Here is a 17,334-nt window from a genome sequence, read left to right as displayed (position 1 = left end):
AAGTATTGTTCTGACCAAATCATTCGTAGATGTGTTCCAAACATTGATATACCCTCAGTTCTCACTTCCTGTCACACTGAACCCTGTGGTGGACGTTTTTTTGCTAAAAAAACAGTTGCAAAGATACTTCAGTCTGGATTGTAATGGCCACACATGTTTAGGGATGCCTTTGAGTTTTGTAAAAGGTGTGCAAACTGTCAAAAATTGGGAGGAGTCACTAGAAGGAACATGATGCCCTTACAACCAGTTTTAATCCTAGAAGTTTTTGACTGTTGGGGTCTAGATTTTATGGGACCCTTCCCTCCATCCTTTGGATATCTATATATTCTGGTTGCTGTGGACTATGTCTCTAAGTGGATAGAGGCTATTCCATGCAAAAAGAATGACCATCATGTTGTACTCAAATTTCTGAAAGACAACATTGTATCGAGGTTTGGCATGCCAAAAGCTGTTATTAGTGACAATGGGTCACACTTTTGTAACAAACCCATGGAAGCCCTCCTGAAAAAGTATGGAATTCAACATAAGGTGTCCACACCTTATCACCCACAGACAAATGGTCAAGCCGAATTAGCCAATAGAGAAATTAAACATATCCTTGAGAAAATCGTGAACCCAAACAGAAAAGATTGGTCATTGAGGTTAACTGATGCTTTGTGGGCTTATAGAACTGCTTATAAGACAATTCTTGGCATGTCCCCTTATAGACTAGTCTATGGTAGGGCATGCCATCTCCCTATTGAGTTGGAACACAAAGCATACTGGGCTGTAAAAAGGTTTAATTTTGACATGGATAAGGCTGGCTCTGTGAGAAAACTGCAGCTTTCTGAACTAGAAGAATTAAGAAGGGATGCCTATGAGAATTCTAAGCTAACTAAGGAACATATGAAAACTTTGCATGACAAGAACATTCTCAGGAAATCTTTTGAACCCAATCATCAAGTTTTGCTTTATAATTCCAGACTTCATTGATTTCCTGGTAAATTAAGGTCTCGTTGGAGTGGACCTTATGTTGTAAAAACCATTTGGCCCCACGGTGCTATTGAAGTTGTAAACCCTCAAAATGGAAACACTTTCAAAGTGAATGGTCAAAGGCTAAAACCCTTTCTGACTAACTTTTTACCTGAGGTTACAACCCGTTTGTTGCAAGATCCCATCTACCCTACTGCTCAGTAGTTCCTTTCAGTTTGTTTTAGTTTTACTCCATTCTGTTGTTTTGTAGGCTTTCTTTTATCAAATACTTTTGTTTATTTTTCTTCATTTTCTCTCTTTTTACCTACAACATAATCCAGGTATTCTTTCTGTTCTTTCCTTGTCCCTTACCTTCAGTCTACTCATTGAGGACAATGCATATTTTTAGTTGGGGGGTGGGAACAGAGTTTAGAATCAGAACTATTTTTTTACACAATCACGAGTCAGTACACATCACATCAGTTGTGTTGAAACTTGAGAGCAGAAAGTTTTTTTTTTTTTACTCATCAGTTTTATTTTCCAAATTGCTATGCTAAAAAATTTTATGCCTGAGGAAAGAACTTTTGGAATTATGAGTTTTTGTAGCATCTGAGGACTGATATGTGAATTCAAAATAGATGTTTATCCATTGGTGGGTTGATTTAGTCAGGATTGTGTTGCTTAAAACAGTGGGTTACACTTACACTTGAATTACCTTGGTAACCCCATTGTACCATAAGGGAGCATTCATCAATGTAGCTGTAAGGAGCTCTAATGAATTATATCCTAATGGCTTAGGAAGAGATCAACAGTGTATTAAATGAGAAAATGGACAAGCCAGGGATAAAAAAAAAAAAATCATGCATGATGTATGCTTGTGTATTGGAAAATGCTGCCTATTACTGGGGTCCTTACTAAAAAAAAAAAAATAATAGGTGCCTTTTAAAGTGTAATAACGTGAAAGCCACCATTGTAATAGTTTTGACTTAGAGTAAGATCATTGATCTTTCCTGAATAGCTGCTTCTGATGAATCTCTAGAATGGACTTTAGTGGTCAACTTTGGAAATTTTATCACAATGCACACTCAGGGTTATGCTGTTTTTGGTGGTTTCTTGTCTCCTTGGCAGATTGACTGGGTAATGTATAAATTTTTGTGGAGAATCTATATCAGATTTGCATTAGCCCTTAAATTCTAAAACCAATGGATCTGATGGATGGCATGAATCCTTATTTTTTTTTTGCTCTCATAATCACTTTATTTGCTAGAGGCTAGCAAAAAGCTAGTTGGGGGGTGTGATTAAGTGAAATAATTGTAGTAAGTAAGTATTTAAGTTAAGACTTTTGACCAGAAAATCACTACAAATGCTCACTTACACATCAATTTTTACTTAAAGGGACAATCCGAAGTCAAAAGGCAAAGAAAGGGGGTAATAAGGTCATTCTGCATTCAGGATTCCCACTACACCTTCGCACTACACTTAGGATATTTTCAGATTTTCTATTGCTCGAAACCTAACACTCTCTCTCTCTGCATTGTGCTTACAGATTCTACACTCTAGGAACCGGATGGAATTGGAGAGGATTCAGTTGAGGGCACGGCAAAGGATGAAAGGGATGAGAATAAAAGGCAAGGAAAGGGGAGTCAGAAGGGTCGTGGTTTTTGGGTATGAAAGAAAAAAGAGAAAAATGGGCCTAGGGTTTATTCTGTTCTTGAGTTTTTTTTTAGGGATGTTTTTCATTTTTGTTTTGGTTGAACTTGGGAATCCTGAGATGAAGGGGGAGTAATCTCTGAACCCTAAGTCAAGGGAAACCATCGAGCATTGTTTATTTTTAAGGGTTCTTGTTCCCAGATTGTGGCGATTTGTTTCCTTTCATTAAGTTGTTATCATTTCCAAATCAAGTCCAGGATTGGAGTTCTTTTCATATTTTTTTGATCTTTCGTTGATTGAAAGCACGTTGGATACTTAAAAAGTGAAAACTCCATTTCTCTGCATGGTTAACCGAAACTGGAATGATAGAAATTTATTGAGAATATCCTTATTATTTCTCTTGCTGTGCGTACATTTTTATCCATTATCCAAATGTTTACCCTAGATTGGATTAACATTTGTAGAAGGTAATGGGATTGTGAAATTCTTCAGCTTATTCACTGTGAGAGGGTTCCCCAAGACTTAGGTTTATTTTCTTTAGATAATCAAAGCTCTTTTCTCATCCACATTAATTTGCTTGAGTCCGTTGATACAAGTTTTATTTTAGTTTCTTTAGTAATTGGATTTGATAGAAGAGTAGGCCAATCCTACTTCACTCCTATTAAATCTTTGGGCCACTGGGAAGAGAACAACTCTATTAAAGAACTGCCCCTTGGTCAAACACAGTGTCTAAGAGGGTATTCTTTGATAGATACATTTTCCAATTCTTTTCTTTTCAGTCTTGAAGCATAAGTTGTCTTAATCCCTATGAAATCTACGTTGGGACCTTCACTACACATCAACACAGCACCTCTTGCACTTGGGAGGTAATAAAATTGGAGAACCAACAAGCATGTAAATACTTCGTGTTTCTGTCTCCCTTTGCATACCAATTCCTTTTAGCCCTTTGTTTCCACTTAATATCCTCCTTCTCAAGCAAAGTTCCAATTTCTTTCTGTAACTTCTTTATTTCAGCTGCATTAAGGCTACTCTCTTCATCTTATAACCTTTTCAGTCAGTTTTTTCCTTTATTTCTTTATTCCAATCCACTTTAAACTGCTTACTCCATCTCAGCAGTGCCCCTTTACACCTCTCTAAATGTTCTGTTATTGACATTTGTGAACCTCTCATTCCTTCATTAATCCTCTATGCCTCTTGGATTACTTCCTCACAACCCTCCTCCTTATTCCAGCTTGCTTCATATCTAAATATTCTACCACCCTTCCTTGTGAATCTGTCCCTTCTGTTCATAGTCAATAGGATTGGCCTGTGATCTGAACTCCTGCCTGTTAACACTTCCACCAAGTATTCCTTAAACAACTGGATCCATGATGGGTTTGCTACTACCCTGTCAAGCCTTTCTTTCGTGAACGAAGCATCCTCATGTCTGCTGCTCCATGTGAACTTGCTTCTCACCCACTTTAAGTCTGTCAAGGTCCCCTTCTCCAATACTTTCCTGAAATTTTCCATAAGTTTCTCTTGTCTGGGTCTGCCCCCTATCTTCTCATCATGAGTTAAGATTTCATTGAAATCTCCTAACACACACCAATACTTCGCAATTTAGACAAAAATGGAATTGTGATGCTGGGATCACCCCATAGCATGTTGCCGCCAGAAGCATAACCCCGTATCTCTTCTATTGAATCTCCTAATTGTTCCAGAGCAACTAGAAATAGATTCTTTAACCATAGAGAACCTGTTGGCTTTAATGATGACAGTAACTCCCAAAACATCACAGGGAAAAGGACTTTACTTTAAAGACGTATCTCAAAGCATCACAGGGAAAAGGACTTTACCTTAAAAATAAATGTCTCAAAATCAGAGAGAATTAACATATTTCACTCGTGAAAAAACTCACAGTTCTCTTTTTCCCCCATCTGTATGTACACCTTCAGCTCAGAAAAAAAGAAAAAGGAAAAACCCAGAAAAACTCATTCCTCTTTCTATACATAATATGAGAATTAAATTCCATAATAAATACAAATGTTGCATAATGTGTATCATGAACAAAGCTTGGGCAAGGATCTTGTATGACCGTGGCTTGATACTCTAGATTTCAGGATCTTTGCCATCTGTGTTTGCATTTTCCTACAAATTTTCTCCAATTCAATCACCCTCCATTCCATTCCTTGCAAATGTGCTCTGAGTTTCTCACTCTCAGATGAAATATCAAGTTTCCCAGCGTACAGCACAACTTGTTTACTGACTTCATCTTTCTTTCCCTCGCTTCTTACTTCAGTAGAAGTACTGGGCGAATCAGTTAATGATCTGGAATTGTTGGTACCATGGAGTAAGCTTTTGAGTTTGTATTGCTGAGAAATGAGAGCCTGGACAGCAGATCTTGATGGAAATTTTTTGTTCTGATAAAGGTGTAGGCAAGCTTCGGCTGAAAGCTTCTCATAGTTCAGTGCACAATATATTTTCATCTTCTCTTCTTCTAACAATCCTGCATGCACCTATGAAACAAATCACACTGAATATGAGAAAGCTTGAGTTTGTAAATGGTTTAAGGTTTTTAAGCTGCTGAGACCAACTACAACACAGTTATTATATGTTTATGTATGACATCAACATCTATAACAAACATGTATGGCAATGCTATTAACCTTGCTATGTAATTTCCTGGCAGTAATGCTTGTAACCATATGATGCACAAATGCTAGATATATTACTTGCAAATTTTTGAGTACTACCTCTAGATACATGTCCACAGCGCGGTAGAGTTCATCATGAAAGTTCCTCGCAGAATCTGGCAGCGCCATGGCTAGTGCCAGGAACTTTGAAGGTTTTAAACAAGGACCTGGGGCTACTTCTGCTATATACAAATCCATCAATCTAGAAACTTTCCCCAATCGCATACTGGAAACCTTGGAAATACCACCACGCATAAATGCTTTCAAAAACCTCAGAACAAGATTCACGTCATATAAGTAATTAATCCCATATGGAGAAGGAACAAGCAGATTGTCTAATGTTGCCTGATCCAACTGCAAACCAATCATACTCTCCAACTTCTTCCTGCTATTTTTGTTTATGTTCAAAGTCATGGAAACTCGAAGAATCCCAAATAAAGTCTTGCCAGAAACAGAACTCCCATGAAGGGTATAAAGCGTATCAATCAGTACTGTTTCTATAACTTTGCGCTTCTCGTCAGGTGTGGCAGTATAAAACTTGGATTTCTGGTAATAGAGAAGGAACCTACTAATGATAACATGATCAAGTTTTTGTGAGACCATGGATTTTACTACCTTTCCAACCAAAATAGGACTCAAGATCAGAAGATCTTCAAACCACCAGGTTGCTCGAGATAAACTGGACTTTAAACTCTCAGTGCTCTTACTGTCACAAGAAAACCGGAACCCAGAGCTGTCTGGGGAATTAGATGGACATGGACTTGCTTCAGTAGCTAAAGCCAGCCTCCGGGCAAGGGAATCCAAGCACTTCTGAAGTACACCTGAAGAATTCTCGACGGGAAGTAAATCTTGACATTGTTTCAAAGCGGCCAAAAGCTCAGGCCATGTCCAATAGTTGATCTCTTCAAGTGATTTCTCTGTTTGTTCTACTAAATTATTGGTTCCAGAGACCGAGTTGTTCATTTCCATGAACTGTGCAGCGCAATATAAGAGAGAGATGTTGGAAGGATTTATTTGAGTCTTGCCGTTATTGTAACAGAACCTTGACATGAGCTCAAAACACTCTGCTCCTCCGGGAAAGTCATGGAAAATCACTTTGAGGTTTCTCGTGGTAGCTTTTGATTTACCGAATAACTTGCTCACAATCTACCGGAATACGAAGCAATTATTTTCGGCAGAAAACCATCAGGGATAAGGATCATGCAAGGAAAAGAAATGCAATCTTGGAATAAAAGAGCTAGTCGAAACCAATTCCTTCAACAATTCATGGAAATAGCGTCAAAAGGAAATGAATTACAGAATCAAAGAAAGTAGAGCGAGTTCAAGCTGAAAAACAAGGAAAAGTATAAATATAATCAAGACAACCATCAGTCATTAACCAATGTAACCTTTCAGTTTCACTGTAGTTTAAATAATGCCAACAAAAAGAATAGACTCATTAAATTGTGCAAAACAAAAATCTGAGAATAAACGGAGAACTCTCCATCAAAGCCTGCAAAAGAGCTGGAGAGGTCGTTATAGATAATAAATTTATGAGAATGACGAGCAAAAGATGCCTGGAGTAGTGGATTCAATAAAGTTTGACCAAAATTTAGTTAGAGAATTTATTTTTATAAATTTAGCTAGCTAGTTTTCAACAATATCAAATAACAGACGCTCCAGATCTATTATTATTCTATTAAAATATTGATTTTAATATTTTTATTTATTTTAATTCTAATTATAATTTTTGAATATTTATTCATTATTGAAAAAATATACATTAATTTTTTAACGTTAATATTAAATTTTAAAAGAAAAAATTGGCATCATATAACACCTGAGCCTAGCGCCAATTTTTTTTGTTTTGAGTTTGAGTCGGGGCCTATAATTTGCAGAAAAGGCCCACACCCGTTTGTGTTAAACCATGAAAAACCATCTATCAGTAGTTTTTGATCACTTTTCCCCACCCCGCACGGCTCTAGTCACTCTACCCCCATGCACGTGCACGGAAAAGTGCACGTCTCTTTTCCGTTTTCATTTGTTCCTCAATCTCATATGTAAGTACACCTTATAAACCTTCATGCTCGAGGGTTACAGTAGCCTTGCTATAACTTCAGCAAGCCGCAACCCCCTTTGGAAACCCATGCACGGCAGCTTAGCCAGTCCCACCTCCAGGTCAACCCTCCACGCCGTGGTAAGCCTGCGCCACAGCCTCCACCCTACGTAAATTTCTACCCAGACCCGCACCACTGCAAGCCTATACTGGAAGCAACCTTGCTGTAGCACCTGAAGCAGTCGTAGTCTTCCTCTCCACCCTCAGAAACAGCACAAACAGTTGCCACCATCACCAACTTCCGTGGGAAGCGGAAACTGCAGTTGCTCTGTTTTGAAGCCATGGAGACAGAGCATCATTGTCAAACCGAGAGCCATGCCTTGCCACAGTTGGGCAGCGACGCCACAGTCAACAGCAACAGATGACGTCAGAGATTAAGTCTCCACTGCCCAGTGATGTGCAGTGCCACCGTCCGAAGTCCCATGCACGCCGCGTGATGCGTACAACTCTCTCTCTCTCAGTGTTATTCCACCACGAGCCATTGCAAACCACCCTTTTTCGTGTCGAAAACCACCGTAAAAGCAGCAGCAATCACTGGCTGTGACACCCTCATCACCCCGTGCCAATCGGTGAGCCCACTGACTCTCCTCCATATTTGTTTCCCTCACGGTTACTCTCTCTCTCACCCCCCGTTCTCTCTCGCCCATCTCTCTCTCTCTCTCTCTCTCTCAGAGTGTCCCGCCGTACTGGCTCAGCCACCTCCCACTCGCCTGCCCCGCCGCGACCTCTTTCAGTCACGGTGAACCCCCATACTGCATACGTAGCCTCTGCTTTCCTTCAACTAATTTTGGTTTACGTAAGTATATTACATGGTTCTAAGTTATATTTTACACTAATATTGTTAATTACTTTTTTACCCTTTGAACTGAAAGTTATGCTAAGGTGTTTTAAAAATTTTATTATGTGTTAACAAACTCTTATTTAATTATGATCACAAAAAAAAAAAAAAATTATTGTAACATGTTATTAAGTAAAGATTTATTTTAAGAGTAAACAATATTGGTGTAATGTTATTTTTACATTTTAGATATGATTTAGTCTATTAAAAAAATAGTTATGGTTTATTTTAAAATATTTTGGGATAAATATATTATCTCGTATTAAACTTTATAAGTTGTTTGCATTAATAAATAGGTCAGACTTATAAATGTTTTAGTCAAGGTTATTAAATCAACATTGATGATTTTAGAAAGTGATGATTTGTAATTTTAAGTTTTGAGGAAGTAAATAGGTTATTTTAGAAGCTTAGGATTAAATATTGAAATATGTGATTAATTGGAAATTTACGAGAATTACTTGATTATTTTATAGGTGACGATTAATTATTGTTCGACATTTTGAGGAAAATTCTGGAAAAGCTAAGAAGTCCAGGTAAGCGGGGTTCCTATGCTAGACTTTGCATTAAAATAAAATGAGCTGAGGTTATTTTTAGAAAATATACATATTTGATTATGAAAAGAAATTTGAACTACTTCAATTAATTGTTCTGCATTACTCATGAGATTCTGTTTAAGAAGAAATTATTTTCTATCATGACTAGTGTAGACATGAGCTTATTTTTGACTTTTTGTTTCTGAACTTTGAAAAGAGAGCGAATATGAAATTTTGTGTATAAATTATGTTGTGATATGATTTTGTTCTGTTCTGAAGATTTTTTGTACTCTGATATGATCTGATGTGATTTCTGAAAACCCATAGTATAACATTATGTTTCTGTTTCTGTTTCATTCTGACCTTACCACGGGTGTTAAACTGTGGCCTCTGTTCGGGTTGGTACCAACTTTTCTGTTTCTGGTGCACCCACTTTGGAAACAAAGTGGTTTTTTGTGTGGTCTTTCCTATGTGCACACTCGGGACTCCGAGAATGAATAAGGGGAAGATTCACATTCTGTTTCTACTCGGTTAGCTACCGGGGTTTGCACAACCCTACCGCGGGGGTTAAATATGGTATTTGTTCTAATATGATAAGATAAGATGTGATATTTCAGTTTATGCTATGCCAAAAGGGATTTTGATTATGAATGTTTTCGAACTTTCGCTCTGATATTTTTGATAACATGTTCTGACGCTGCATTATGAAAATGTTATTTTGACTCTGCATTCTGAAAGAAAATATTTTTTTTCTGCATTCTGAATTTTATAAATGCTCATGTTTACACACTAGTATATGTCCTCTGCTTACTGAGTTGTTGATAACTCACCCCTTATCTCCATATATTTTCAGATAATTTTGATTGTTCAGCTGGAGAACAAGAGTATGAAGTTTTAGCAAGGTGTGATGATCGAAATGGAATAAGTGCCTGAGGGTACAAGTGCTTATTTGAGAGTCGTAGTTGGTAAACTGATTTTATTTTTCAGGTATTTTGATTTGATGAGTTAAGGATAATTTCAAGTTTTGGAGAGTTTTAATTTATGTTATTGAGATTTTCTTTATTGTCCCTATGAAGGAACTTAGATATTTGGATTGATTAAATGGATTAATATTTTATGGGATTTTCTGGATTTTATAGTTGTGTTATTTAAGTTGATTTTAGGTATTAAGAGTTAACTCTCCAGACCTTCGGGATCGGGGCGTTACACATCAACTAATAATAATATTACAGAACTAGAACTTAAAGCACTCTAGCAAGATAATGCGACGTCATTAAAATGATGACTAATGGAGACTGGCCGCCTTCTGGGATTGAGTTTGAAATTTGGATCCTTCGTGCTTTTGAGACAAAGATGAGTTTTCTGAAGTTATGAGCTCGTGCGAAGCAGATAGCACTCGGGAGATGGGAGAGAGAATTTTTTATGTCAAAATAATATTTGACTAGTAATTTGAACTCAACAGATTTAACTAATGAAAATTATCAAAATTAAAAGTATTATAGCTTTGTTAAATTCACTACAATAAATTTTTATGCAATTTAATTAAATTTTAACTAAAATATAATTTTGTTGAGTCCGAAGGGTTAAAAGAGTAATAGATGCCATGAAAGCAACCCTCAGTCCTCCTCCTTCCTTCTTAAAAGGAGTGAATAAAACAAATAAAGGTATGAACATTTCAGCTCCGTAACAATAGCATTATATGAGAAAAGAAGCAATACAAAGATGCCTTGTCGTCAATGACGAGAAGCCAGAGTAAAGGAAGAAAAGCTATAAACCTATGCCCCACATCACTGCAATGTAGGTGCAAATTAAAAGTTGACGGAAGAGGTACGTTTATAATCATAAAGGAAAATGAAGAATAACATGGAGAAAAAAAATAAATAAATAGTGAGGAAGTACGAATCGTGGGACTGTGACTCCATTACCAGAAGATAAAATAAATCAATCGACAATGATAAAGACGCAAAGGCACCCAAATACAAACATATAACAGACCATAAACTAAGCGAAAAACAAAACTCAGAACAAGTAACCAGAGAAAAATCCAGACCAGTAAATTCGTGAACAACTATCTGAACACACAGTTGAAGAAGTGATTGCGTAGAATAAGATTTGCCAGTAAACATGGGATTTTCGAGAAATGATTTAAGAAAAAATAGATATTAAATAGAAAAGCGGCATGGAAAGGCAGAGCACAGAAGTGAATTACCTTGTCCACAATGAAAGTCTCTTCCCCATTGACATCCACTTCAAGATTACAGCAAACAGCTTCCATTCTAGTCCAAATAATAAACACCAAAAAAGCACACCACAAACCAGAGTCCTTTTTTGGAACTTTTATCAGAAAGAGAGAACGAAAGGAAAAGACTTCAACAACCCAACAGAGATGTAGACCTTAGAAGGAGCACTGGAGGACATATTCCTAGATGAGCAAGAAGACAAGAACAAAAGAGAGAAAAGGACTCGAATTGGTGAAGAAGCAATGCGGTTTTCGACTGAGATACAAGGACAAGACTCAAAAAGAGTGCAAAAAGCAACGAGGTGGATAAGACACGGAAGGGCAGAGATAATACAAGACTGGGCAGGGAGTTGGAAAGAAGAAAACAGTTGGTGTGTCTGTGAGCAGTGACCACAAAGCTTTATCTGACATTCCTTAAAAAACCTATCTATCTATATCTTAGAATATAACCAATTGTTTATGTGTAACTGTGATTTTCTTCTACGCTTAAAACTCAAGCTTTCTTGCTGGCTTTTCTCTTAGTCCATGTTCATCGCTGCAAGTCTCTATAGCTGTGCACCCACTACATTACTTTATCCTCTGATGTCTCTCTCTGTGTTATGTCAAATGACTAAAATGCCTGTATGGACTGACCTTTTATTTATTTATTTTTACAGTAGTTTAGAAACCCACTAGGATTCGAATCTTTGCTGGACAAATCAATGGATCGTGTTGTGGTAGTTACCCTCGTTCCCAATTCACGGGTTGTTGGATCCACATTGAAAATGTAAATTTCAAGAGTTTGGCTAACATTATGAGAGATAATAGACATCATCTTGAGTTTAAATTTTGTGAGTTGTTAAATGTAAAATATTTTAAATTTGTTTGGAGTTTGTAATTTAGTGTTTTAGATAAGTCAAAACTTATAATTTCGAATCTCAAGATTCTTATCTTATCCATTGTAAAGTTTGAATTTGAAACGGTTACAAGTCTGTAAAGATAGTTTCATGCGGTTAGCAAATTGTTAGCAAAACCGTCTTGACAAATTCAATCCGTCAGCAAAATTTCATTGGGATTTGGTAACTACTTCTAAAAATATATTTAAATTGTTATACTAATTAGGAACATTAGAGATTCAATTCTGGAGATTGTTTAGAAAGTAGGGTTTTCCTACTAAGTAGAACTTTTTAGAAATATATTTAAATTGGCATACTAAATAGAAACAATAGGGTTTTACCTTTACATTTTTTTTAAAGGATTTTCATTCGGTACCAACTTCTTTGTTATGCAATTGATTTAATTTATATTAATGTTGTTCTTATTGAATAATTTACATGAATATTAATTAACAAATTGATTGATATAATTGGTAGACCTTTGGAAGTTTTACTGTACAGGGGTATTTGGAAAATCTCACACGTACTTTTTTAACATACTAATTACATGTTTGTAAATTGTAAAGATAAGTGACGAAAGAACAAAGATTCGTAAAAGTTCATATACTAATTAGATGTATGTATTCCCAATTGAAATACAAATACGCAATCTTCTTATATAATATATCATGTCAATTAAAATTAATGTGTATATAAACAATTTAAACTACATGTCACATAGTGATTGGATATGAGTATGAGTGGTAATAATGACATGACCCAAGAACATGACCCATGAACACGACATGAAATAAGCGGTTTTGAGTTTTATATAAATAAGTTTGGGTCAAAACAGGTTGACCTAATAAGACACGATTAATAAATGGATCAATTGCTGATCAACTCGTAATCAACCCATATAACACGAATAAATTCTATTTTCAAATTTTGTAATGTTTAAATCTTAGTCTTATATGTCTTTTTTTGCTGTTGGGAATATGTAATATTAATATTAGTATTCGAGTACTTAATATATCAAACTATTAAGATTTTTCTATTAATATATAATTTTATTTTATCAAAATATTAATTTTCTTATATATTATTATTATTATTATTATTTGACTACATAGTATCTCAAACCATTTATATGAAACAAGTTGAAGTGGACTAAATGGGTCAAACAGGTTGAAACGGGTTAAATGTGTCCAGGTTAACCCAATAAAAGTTAATTCCAAAACGAGTTAAGAGAGTTTTCACATGTCACCCATTATTTATATGGGTCATACTTGGGTTTTAAGGTTTGATTCATTTAATTAAACAGGTCATGTTCGGGTTGAGCCATATAGTCTAATGCTCGTGATTTGTTACGATAAGAACATAGCCCACGAATACGAATTGCCATCCCTGGATATGAGTACCATGTCATCCAAATTATGGAAATACCTAATAATTTTTCCTCCCACATTCAATACAACTATGAGAGGAGGAAGGAGCTGAAATGCTAACTTTTTATTATTTTACTATATGGCTTAGAAATCATTTTTTAATTTATTTTTTGTCTTTTCCCTTTTACAATAAAAAATGAATAATTTCCTACCCTCTAGCTATATCTTTTTTTTTGAAAAAAACATATCTTCATTACTTAACCAGTGTTATGGCCTTCAACCATTACAAGAGGCATAATACTAGTATCTACATAGCCTATATAAAAAATTTCTTGACTCAATGAGACTGCTTTTTTGGCTAGTTGATGTGCCACTTTGTTAGCATCTCTTCTCACATGTTGAATTTTTCAGTTTGTATCTAGTAATGTGGCCTTGATATCTTCCACCAAGTAGCTTAGTATCTCATTCTGCATTGTGCTTTGTTTCATAGCAGTTACTACCTGATTTGAGTCCCCTTCGAAATTGACATTTTGCACGTTCAGTTCCTTACACATTGTTGCAACCGTGAGTAACCCCCTAGCTTCTGCAATATTTGGCTATGAACAGAAATGAATTGGTTGCATTAGGTGTCTAAATCCTCAGCCTCACTGTCTCGAATAACCAGTCCAATTTTAATTGTAGTCTTCCTTTCTGACAGCTACATCCCAGTTAAGTTTGAGCCATGTAAATGGTGGTGCAATCCATTGAATGCTAGCTTGTTGCTGCATCCTCCTGTACATACCTTCTTGCTGATTTTGTACCTGTTTGAAATCCTGTTGTGCTTGCTTAGCTTTATTGGTTAGTGCTTCTGGGGATAGAAAATCACCTTCAAAAATCCATTTGTTCCTCCTCTGCCATATTGCCCTTGTTATTTCTGCAAATAAATTGATCTCTTCCTGATTTGTTCTATGAAGCAAGTGAAGAAAAATGAAACCAAAGTCTGCATCTGTAATAGAAGCTTTATGTATTTTCTTGCTTCCTAACCCCCAAACATCTTGTGCAGATGGACATGACCAAAGAACATGAGCAGGTGTTTCAGTTGCATTATGACAGATGGGGCATAATAGATTAGTTGCAATCTTCCTTTTGTGTAAATTCTGTTTTATTGGTAATGCATCAGTAATGGCAGGCCAAATGAATACTTTGACAGAATTTTTTGTTTGTGGCTTCCAAATTTGTTTCCACAATTATCTCTAAACCCCTTTAATTGAAGACCCCCCTCTGATTTTGTTGTTGTTGTTTATACATGTGATATGCACTTCTCACAACAAAGTCTCCTTTTGCTGTGGCTTTCCATACCAACCTATCTTCTCTAGCACAATGTGACACAGGTATTTCAAGTATTTCTTTGATCTCTTCCTCATTGAAAGCCGATTTTAGTAATTGCATGTCTCACCATCCCTCGTTGTGTTCAATTAAATTTGCCACTTTGCATTTGCTGGCAGAACTCTCATTGGAGACTGAATGCTGCATAGTCTAGTTGTTGGGATCCATTTATCAGTCCACACTTTTATTTTTTCTCCATCTCCTACTCTCCATATGCAGCCTGCTTTAACTATGCCAATTGTCGAGTATAAGCTCCTCCAAACAAATGAGGGTCTTGATCCAAGTTTGGCCTGTAGAATGGATGAACTAGGGAAATAGATTGCTTTTATTATTCTGGCTGCCATTGATGATGACTGAGTAAGAAGTCTCCAAACTTGTTTAACTAGAAGGGGTTGATTGAAACTCACTAAATCCCTAAATCTCATTCCTCCTGTTTTGCTCAAACTCAAACTCTGCCAGCTTTTCCAGTGAACTTTTGAATTATTTTGCTGAGAACCCCACTTTGGAATTATTTTGCTGAGAACCCCACCAAAAATTTTCCATCAATGCATTTAGTTTATAGCATAGTGTCTTAGGTAATGAAAAAACACTCATACTATATGTAGGAATACCCTGAATGATAGCCTTAATTAAAATCTCCTTACCAACCTGTGACAGAAATTTGTCCTTCTAATTCTCAATTCTCTTGCAGACTCTTTCAACAATGCCTTGGAATTCCGTTAGTTTAGACCTTCTAATGAAAGATGACAATCCCAAGTACTTTTCTAGATTAGTAGAAGCTCTTAAACCAGCATTTTCCATGAGACAATTCTTGGTCAATTGCTTAGTATTTGTGCTGAAAAACAATGATGTTTTTTGTCTGTTGAGTTGCCATCCAGAAGCCAGTTTATAACCATGTAGAATTTGATTCAATCCTGCCCATTCCTGTAGAGAAGCCCTAAAGAACAACAGACTATCATTTGCAAAGAACACATGGTTCATCTTTATGCTCCCTCCTGCCAATGGAACCCTCGAAAGTATACCTTACTGTTCTGCTTGGATCAGTTTAGTAGTTAATGTTTCAGCACAGATTATGAATAAAAAAGGGGATAATGGACAACCTTGTCTTAACCCCCTTGATGGTTTAAAAACTTCTTGAGGTACCCCATTAAGCACACTTGTAACACCCCACTCATTCCTTCTTACGAACGCTCATTCTTTTTGACGTAAGCAAATTCCGAGAATGAAAATTATGTAACAGTCCGCCCCTTCTCTCTAGCGACTATGAGCCTCGTTATGTGTGCCGAACCCCAATGGCATGTTTTCAAAGATACTATGTGATTTCTAAAGTACGCCTAGTGTTTTAAATGTACTGAAAATATTTATATAGAGTATTTACAGTGTTATTGAACTAAGCTTGATTTTAAATAAGACAATTATAATATTTTTGAAAAGCTCAAAAATATTATAATTGTCAGAAATAATTCAATTATTTAAAATATTAAGAGATGTAAATTATGTTGAAAGCTTTAATTAATTAAATGGTTTATTCTTTTAAAGATATTAAATAAGACTTCATCATTTTATTAATGATGAAAGAATATTATTTTATAAACTAAAGTTTAGTTTAAATAATATTCTACCTTAATTCCTCTTAGTGCTTTTAATTAAGTTAATGTTTACGCATTTTCAAATCCGTGTTTTAATTCTCTACCGTTAGATCATTTTGAAGATCCCAAGATAAAGGGATCAGGATTAAAACCCAGACCCTCTCTCTTTCTCCCTCACTTTTCCCTCCTCTCTCTCTCTCTCTCTCTCTCCTCCCTCTCCCCCAGCGTGCATCATAAGTCTTTCCCCCCTCTCACCCAATTCTTCCATAGCCCAGCCCGGCGCTGCCGTGCACTGCCTGGCCTCACTGCCACCACCATCGGCGTCCTCTCCCACCAGCGAGCTCCCATTGGCAAGCCCAGCTCCCACCTCACAGCCGTTCTCCCCCACTCACGCACGCAGCCTCTCACGCATGGTTTCACTGTGCGCAGCCCTTTCCACCACCGTACGCGGCCACCAATGGCCACTCACCACCATGAGCTCCCTCTTTCCTTCTCCTTCCCCTTCCTCCTCCGCTTGACCTGAGGCCCATAGCCTCCCTCACACGCACGGGCACTCTCCCTCACACGCAAAGGTTTATGACCCTTGCACCGCCGTGCGTGGCTACCCAGGCCGCCGTACCACCACCAGAGCTTCCTCTGGCCACCATCAACCTACCCCAACCACCTATAGCCCCGATCTACCCCTCACGTATGCCCCCTCTCTCTCACACTCTCACAGAATCTCCCTCCACCTGTTGGCTTCGATCTGCCGCCGTAGGCCGCTGTGCCGCCTCCACCTCGCCATCGTAGCTCCATCAGCAACCTCCTGGGCTCCCCATGGCCAGCCATGACCAGCCAAGCCCCTTTCCATTTTCCATGCCTTAAGCACACGGGTTCCCTTGGAAACCCACGACTTCGCCATGTTTTGCCCTCACCGCCACTAGGAGGCCACCCTCAGCCTCCCTTGACCTTCTTAGCCTAACCCTAATTCCAAACCACCACTTTATGTGGTGGACAGCCACCATACATGGTGGGTAGCCACCGTACTCAGTTTAGCCGCCACGTACAACTCTTATGACATCATCAACCGTGACGGTCAGTGAACAATGCACGGGTTAACCCCGACGATGGTATAATCCTCTCTCCCTTGTCATTTATGTTATCTGTTAGTTGGTTGGTTG

General features: G+C 37.3%; 1 pseudogene; it reads right to left on the bottom strand.

Annotated features, from left to right (window-relative positions):
* Window positions 1–4,494: 4,494 nt before the first annotated feature.
* LOC121240281 lies at window positions 4,495–6,767 on the bottom strand (annotated as a pseudogene).
* Window positions 6,768–17,334: the final 10,567 nt, after the last annotated feature.

Source organism: Juglans microcarpa x Juglans regia, chromosome 7S, assembly GCF_004785595.1.
Source record: "Juglans microcarpa x Juglans regia isolate MS1-56 chromosome 7S, Jm3101_v1.0, whole genome shotgun sequence".
Classification (NCBI taxonomy): Eukaryota; Viridiplantae; Streptophyta; class Magnoliopsida; order Fagales; family Juglandaceae; genus Juglans; species Juglans microcarpa x Juglans regia.
This window is presented reverse-complemented; position numbering and strand designations above follow the sequence as displayed.